The sequence below is a fragment of the Trachymyrmex septentrionalis genome, unplaced genomic scaffold (assembly GCF_001594115.1).
Source record: "Trachymyrmex septentrionalis isolate Tsep2-gDNA-1 unplaced genomic scaffold, Tsep1.0 scaffold70, whole genome shotgun sequence".
In the NCBI taxonomy this organism is placed as follows: Eukaryota; Metazoa; Arthropoda; class Insecta; order Hymenoptera; family Formicidae; genus Trachymyrmex; species Trachymyrmex septentrionalis.
The window spans coordinates 867,572-875,549 of NW_017305885.1; the positions used below are offsets into that span (position 1 = coordinate 867,572).

Below are 7,978 nucleotides of genomic sequence, written 5' to 3' on the forward strand. Positions count from 1 at the left end.
GATAAATAATTTTGTACTATTTTCGAGATTGTACTGTAAATGTAATTTATCTTAATATAATTTAAAAATTAATATGGTTTTTATCTTTTCTTCCAAATATTCTCATAATATCGGTAATAATAATTAGACATTATATAAATCTAAAATTTATTTAAAATTAAATTCCTTAATTTAAACAATAATTATTTAATCAACTTGACTCCATCTGCTAACTATATTTACAGAACATTTTATCATAATTTTTATTAAACATCTCCGAAAATATTCTGAAGTGTCTGTATCGAGTCGAGAGATATTTACTCCTCGATTTCATCAACTTACAGGATGTAATATTTACAATTACAATACAATACATTAACTCTAATTCTCTGAACGATTTAATCTATCAGGAAAAACACATAAGCCGCATGAAAGTAATGTGGAATTTTCTACATTTCCCTCGATAAAAGGAGCGTGCAAATTTTCGCGATTGTGCAAATACAAGACTTTTCTACTCTGCGTTAGCGTAGAAAACACATCCGATCAATGAGAATGGCGATCAAACCTTGAATTAATGACACAATCCCACGAGAAAGATACTCGACCGTATACTATATACACGCTATCCTTACACTTGGCGACATTGCGGTCTAAAAGCAAAAGAAAAAAAGAAAAGGACAAGCAAGAAAAAATATATTGTGGAAGGAGCGTCTCTCGATGCGAGGCGGATTGCTCTCTGAGATGGAATTGCTCGACAGAGACCCTTCGCAATAACTGGTGGCTTCTCGTTTTTTTGCTTCGACTGGTCAGGCGGTCGTACTCCGCTCGTTGCTTTTGATAACTTTATCCAACACGGTTGGTCGTACGTACCATCCCGCTACGATGGCACGTATCGTTCTGTCACGATTTATCATTGATCCGCATATATACCTATAGCAATACTCCAACAAGTCTACTGCCAATACGAAACACGTGCACTAGGCATACCGGAACGAACTTCCTCTACGGACCGCGAACTACGGCGCGAACTTGCCGAAACCAATCGTAACTCGAACGTTTGAATTGTTCAGAATTATTTTCCGCGGCGTACAATGCGGCACGTAGGTGGTGCACACGAAATTGAAATCAATCAAGAAGATAGTACGAGTGTGTCTTAATTCTTCCAAGTGTGAGTTTGTATTGATATCTATTCGCGCGGCATAGTACAATATATGATGTTTGTACTTCGATAAATCAAGAAAGAAAAAGTAGATGTAAAAAAAGGTAGATATAAGGAAGATGGTACGAACATGTCTTGCAAATATATTGTACACTCTGGTATCTATTCGTATACATATCATGTATACACGATATTTATTTATGCTCCGATAAATCAAGAGGAAAAAAGAAAATTAATGCCAAAACAGAATTTAATTACTTGTAAAAATAAGATAGTAACTCTCTAGAAAGAATATATTCCACGTCACTATGTAGTTAAACATATTACGTTTGGCAATATGTTTGCTTTCAAATATATGTGTCCATTTTTTTCGTTAAAGTGACTTGGACGAAACAAATAGCTACACTGAGAAAAATTTCATTGTTGAAACTGAATAAAGAAATTCCAGAAGATTCTGATTATATCAGTCAGAATTCTGATTATAAAATTAGAATTATAATAGAAGAGAATTCTTTTTTGCTTCAAGTAGGAAGTTGTGATTTGTCCATTTTCAACCAGAATTGCAATTAATGCAACTACGCAGCGTCTTTTTCTAACGTAGGCGACACGCTTTGGGAAAACAGAATTTGCATGTCTTACGATTTGCAAACTTGAATAAAAATACCTGATCCCCTTACCGGCGTCTTGTGCTCAAGGAATACGAGTACGCTAAGAAATGGGTCTTGAGGAGCACGTTAGTTGGATATTATTCGCCAAGCGACAAAGTGGAAGTTTCGACATACCACAGGTTAGTTTCGTGTGGGAATACAGAAAAGGTCTTACGGTCGGATTAAAGGATTGCGTCGTTGCCGCACCGGCCGTGGCGGATTGGCGGGTTCTTGAACGGAGATGAATGAAGGTGCGGACCGCTCGGGTTGTATGTCTTTGCCAGGCATAGCGGCGAGTCATTTGAAACACGGAATGCCACTTACCTCTGTAGTAGCTTCCATCTTGTAAAATGTATGTACCGGCTGCGGTCAAAATGGCGGTGCAACTTCGCTCGCGAAACGACTTTTCGTGGAAAAACAAGTAAGAAGGAAAATAAAGTCTCGAAAACGAGCGTTTTGGGTGAGAAAGCACTCTGATAGAATCTATTGCTTGATCGATCAATTATACTTTTGCACTTTGAAAGAACTGATAATTTTTTAAATAAATATATATAATTTTTAAACAAATGTACAAAAATTTTTTACATGTAATTTTTTATTCAGATTTTTCATCTACACGTTTGCAATTGCTTTGTGCGGTTACATTTCCGGTAGCAATTTACACTCCTTGCATACATATGTGAATCTAACTATGATATTGTGTAGTATTCATCATCATACGCACGTAGCTGTGCAAAACAGGCGTTACTATCGCAGATTATAAAAACCGCGTAACCACGCAGAAGCAATTCACAGGCCTCGAAAGGGGTGAATGCTGGCGTTGCGCCAGAAAGAAGATCTAACACCGAAACTGCTCGGCTAATATCTTTTTTTCCCTCCGTGGAGTACGACCTGCTAGTAATTGGAAAGTGACCTAATTGTATGTTAGCCTCACTATTACGTAACGCATGGACAAGGTGACAAAATGAAAGTAGTAATAAAAATTTGTAAAAAATAATAAGATAAGTTATAAAAATCAAAATCTTTAGCTTATTTCTTTGGAGACGCGATATTTATTATAAAACGCAAATTATATTATAAAAATACGTCAAAAGAGTATATAATCTGAAAAATAAACACGATATTTTAAAAATTAGAAGTTTTTCATTATAAATTTTAGTATTTGAAATCAACTTTTTTCGATACATTTTGGAACACGATTTACAAAAATACCAAAATATCGAAGAAAGTATCTTTGTTTTATTATTCTATCATGTTCGTTTGCAAAACGTTTACTTGTCAAATAAAAATAGTGAACTAAATCTAAAATAATTTTTAGCTTTTATTTTGATAGATTATAATTTCCGTGGCTTTGGTACCGTGTGACAGATTTGTATGTCATGTTCGCAAAATATCGTGGTTATTGCTGACATGTAAAAAAATATTTTGACATTTTACATAAAAAAGACCTATCATCTAACATTTTTTTACTCAAACCAGATATATATCTATCAACTGGTCAAACTGTTGTCCATTGTTTGTTGTTGAAAGTTGTAAAAATTGCATATAACTTTAAAGATTCGCTTAATCACGCGATGGCATGAACACGAAGATATGTCACTTTTGACGCAAATATGATTAAGAGCGGGTGTATCATTAATATTGTCTGAGAAAAAGTTTATACATTTGAGCTCTGTTAATTACTCATATAAATATGATGTATTAAGCGACCGACAGTTACTCATAAATCAGAATCATAATTAACATTAGACATTAAGTTGATATTTTCACGGCAAATAAAGATGGCAATCAGAGATAGAGAAAAATAAATTGGCTATTCAATATTTATAGTAATTAATAAGAATAAAACATCGAGACAGACAAATACGTATAGAAACATTCCATCACTTTATCCTTCAGCAAGCTATTCATAATTAAAACTATAACGTTAAAAGGAAATTTTAAAACAAACTTGCCGTAGTCAAAGAATAATACTCGCTTCAAGATATTTTCTTTCTCCAAACGTGTTCTAAAATAAAATAGGCATGTTTACTTTCATAAAATATAAGTGCTATCTTAGGATGAATATAAGCTTATAGCTTTCTCCATTTTTATACATTTTATTGAAGTAGTGAATTTAATAGTGTGATTAGAACTAAATTTACAAAAATATAAAAAAAAATTTATAAATTATATTCTCAAGCTCATATTCAGCTTTGACTATGAATAAGATAAGATCTTTATGCGGCCTGCAAGTCCAAAGTTTATAACGAAAACTTTTTGTGAGCTTAGTTATAAGATATTCATACGACAAGCTTAGTTGCGTAGTGAAAACTTAATATGATCTTCATATTTAATATTGTTTTTGCTCTAATTCGGTTTTAAAAAAAGAGATAAACTGATTTATTTAATAAAAAAAATAATTTCTCCCAGCAACTAATAAAACTAGCACAAAAATAAGTTAAAATTAAAGCTTTGCCTTACCTTGATAATACGCAAAAATCAAGATTAAATTATGAAATTGAAAATAATTCAAGAAGCATCAAACCAATAAAATTTTTCTATTAAGTACTTCGCTCATTTTAGACTAACCGCGTACAGTTATCAATTGTAGGTATATCATTTTATAGATGATACTAGAAATATTAAAAATTAAGTAGTTTTAGATTCTAAAACCTCTGCCAAAAGTAGTTATAATCTTTTTAAAATGTCGCTCTACTTTAGCTCATTATGAAAGTTACTAAAATTGAAAAATGTCATTATCCTCAGATGACATTCTATCTTTAATAAAATATTTAAACATATTGTAGATATCAAATGAATGTCATAATGTGAGCACAATCACTTACACTCGGGCATCATTTTTATATGTGCCGTCACTGTACCATTATTATAAGAAGATATGGACATAAAAATAAATCGAGGGGATGGATAAAAAAAAGGTTTTAAAATATTTTTAACCACATAATAAAAGATTATTAGTGAATGAAAAGCAAGCATAAATAGCAAAATTAACTCTCTAAATCTGAATAATCACTAATTATCCAGTGGTATACTTGGCACTGATAAATAATCAGTAAAATTCAACTAAAAAAAAGAAGAATGTTTGAGCATATATAGTTAAAATATTAATATTTGCATGTTAATTTCAATCTTCTAATATCATATTCATTAAATTTAAACACTAAAACAAAATTAGTTAGATCACATAATAATTAGCTAAGTTAAGAATCTTACATTTAATTTATTGATTACCAGTGACATACTTGATATCAGTGATTATTCACTGATTCAGATTTGGAGAGAATATATCTCACATATCATATCGATGAAATCCTAATTAATCTGATACTGATCTGCAGATATTTTAGCTGTTGGCACTTATATCATTTTAATCTAGGTTTGACTATACGTTACATCGTGAATAAAAAGAAAATCTTTTATCTTTTTACCAGAAGGAAAAAGTCGATTGTCATTGTTCCTCTTTAATCAATAAAGTTATCATATATTTAGTATTAATCAGCTCAGAAGAGACTCAAACGTGAGTTGCAAAGAAGAAAATACTCTAATAAAATCATTATATTCTTAAGCAATTTTGAAATATCGAAAAAAATCTTGTTTCTCGCAAAGTGTAAGAAAATATAATTTGTTATAAACGTACGAAGACTACACTTTTTCTTTTAGCTAAAATTCTGCTAAAAGTGTAGAGTAAGAAGAAATATGTAAGTACGTGGATAGCTCAAATTTACCTTATATAAAATAGGCAAAGTTCTTTTTGTTATAATATATCTAATTTTTTTTTTAAATTTTGATTATAAATATCGATATAAACATGGATTTTTCAGGAAATAAAAATATTTGCCATCGTCTCACAATTTATGCAATTTAATCATGATATTAGATGTCATTTTGACTTCGATGCAAAGTTAATAAACACGAGTAATGCCTCGATAAGAGTTGAAGCAAGCGAATAATTTCAATCTCCGTGCATCAAATACTTTTTTTCTCGATCTCATACGAAAAGGTGTCTCGAATAACGCGCCAGCATCCGACACGGTAGACTACGCAATCTGTCCTCGGTCGTCTTGCCCCCTTAGGGCACACGATACATTACCCTCTGTCACCCAGTGGTAGTACAACCTCACGAGAAGACAGCTCGTCGGGATAGAACGAGGGCGGCGCGAGAGAGACACGCAATTTGGCCTATCGTAAGTGCACGATGGCGTGCACTTTCCATTTAGCTTTTTCACACGAGTTTTGATTACCTCTTCCCCTTCGTGGTTAAAACATAGCTCACAGAAAGTTTCTCATAAAAATTGAAGGAAAAAAGAGGACAATTACAATAGCTGGTGTGTTGCCTACAGCAACGTGTACTGTCAATTTCGAAGTTAATGCCACGAAAAAAAATTATCTGCTCAATTTAGATCTTTATTTTGTACTCTCCACGAAAGTAATTTTTTAGTTTCTGACAAAGGAAGCAAAGTTTTAAAGAGCGAAAAACGGCAATGTTTAGAATAGTCCAGTAACTGTATCGCGTACAACAGCAAAATTGTGCGACGTTTTTAGTATAAAATTCGGTACTAATAATCTCTTTACTCAAATAATTTTATGTAATTATTTAATTAAATTGGCTTTAATTTTAATTTTGAAAATTCTCTCTCATACGTTGTAATTAATAATATTTCATAAGTAGAATGTCATAATAAATAAATAAATGTATAATCAATTTTCAACCATATTAACATGTTTCATATCTGCAATATCTCTTATAAATTTTGGATATAATTTTGGCAGAAAATTTGGATTAAAAAGTATTGTACATTACTGTATTATACAACATTACATTGCTGTATTTTACAACACTATCGTATAAATTGTTACACTGTTATTATTATTCGCAGGTATTTTAATTTTCTCATATTCATAAACTTGTTATTAGTATTTTATGCACAGAGATATTTTCAATGTGCACATAATATAGATAAAACATTTGTCCACATCATTTATATGTATATATAATTCAACAATTTATGCCCTATTACTCTCATTAACCATGAAATTATATGGTTCATAACGTTTCCACTAGCGACGATATGATAGGATATAATTTCGCGGCTCGACAAAACTTTCCCAATGATGTACGGAACAAAAATGAGCTTTTCTTAACTTGGAAAAGTAACATTTCTCAAGCCAGGCCCTTCCTCAACAAACGAAGTAGGCGCGCCAGACACGTACCCCTTTCCCTCTCGGTCACTACTCGAGATGATGAACGGCATCGGCCATAAAAAACCAATTTCAGGATCAGCTGCGTCTAGGACAAGTGATTACCGGGTCCGGTTGCAATTCGTCGAAAAGATTTGAGAAAGAGTGTGTGGAAAAGTGCCGCGATCTATCGATGTTCTATTATTCCCGTGGGGTATACGGACTTGGCATAGATCTCTTGCTCCACCACTTCCCGTTCTTACTCTTTTTCCTCTTTCCCTTTTTCCCTTTGCGATACGTGACTAGAGAGAAAGAAGCCTCCATCCACATTTCCAAGTTATAAGAAAGCGAAGTGACTTCACTGAAAATCAGTCCTTATAAATAGCTAGATAGCTTGCTTAGATGGTCGATCGTCTATTAAATTTATTCATTTTAACAAAAAGCAGAAACGAAGACGATATAGGAGAGTGTCTGCAAGTCTAGAATGAATATATACATCATTTATGCTTCCATATATCTCCTTACATCGTGAATAAAAAGAAAATCTTTTATCTTTTTATCAGAAGAAAAAAGTCGATTGTCATCCTTCCTCTTTAGTCGATAAAGTTATCATATATTCGAGTATTGATCGGATCAGAAGAGACTCAAACGTGAGTTGCAAAGAAGAAAATACTCTAATAAAATCATTATATTCTTAAGCAATTTTGAAATATCGAAAAAAATCTTGTTTCTCGCAAAGTGTAAGAAAATATAATTTGTTATAAACGTACGAAAACTACATACACTTTTTCTTTTAGCTAAAATTCTGTTAAAAGTGTAGAGTAAAAAGAAATATTTTTAAATATAATAATATATTTGACTGTATATAACAGGATTTTAGAAGTTTTAAAAATTAGAAAAGAAAATCGCATAATTTTACAAAAAAAAATTATTAAAGTAATAAATTCTTATGACCAAAAATACTTGACTAACAATTATTTGCGTAAAATGCTCCATAGAATGTTTCTTTTTG

General features: G+C 31.9%; 1 protein-coding gene across 3 annotated transcripts in view; it reads right to left on the reverse strand.

Annotated features, from left to right (window-relative positions):
• LOC108753723 (hemicentin-2) overlaps positions 1-7,978 on the reverse strand; it is a 225,837-nt gene that overhangs the window by 188,312 nt on the left and 29,547 nt on the right. Inside the window, exon 1 of one of the 3 annotated variants that reach the window (XM_018495585.1) lies at positions 910-1,116. The exons of the other annotated variants lie outside the window; for them this stretch is intronic. The gene's annotated coding sequence lies outside the window, so the exon portion shown is untranslated. Of the gene's footprint in view, positions 1-909; positions 1,117-7,978 lie in introns of those variants that run through there. 3 annotated transcript variants of the gene reach the window in all.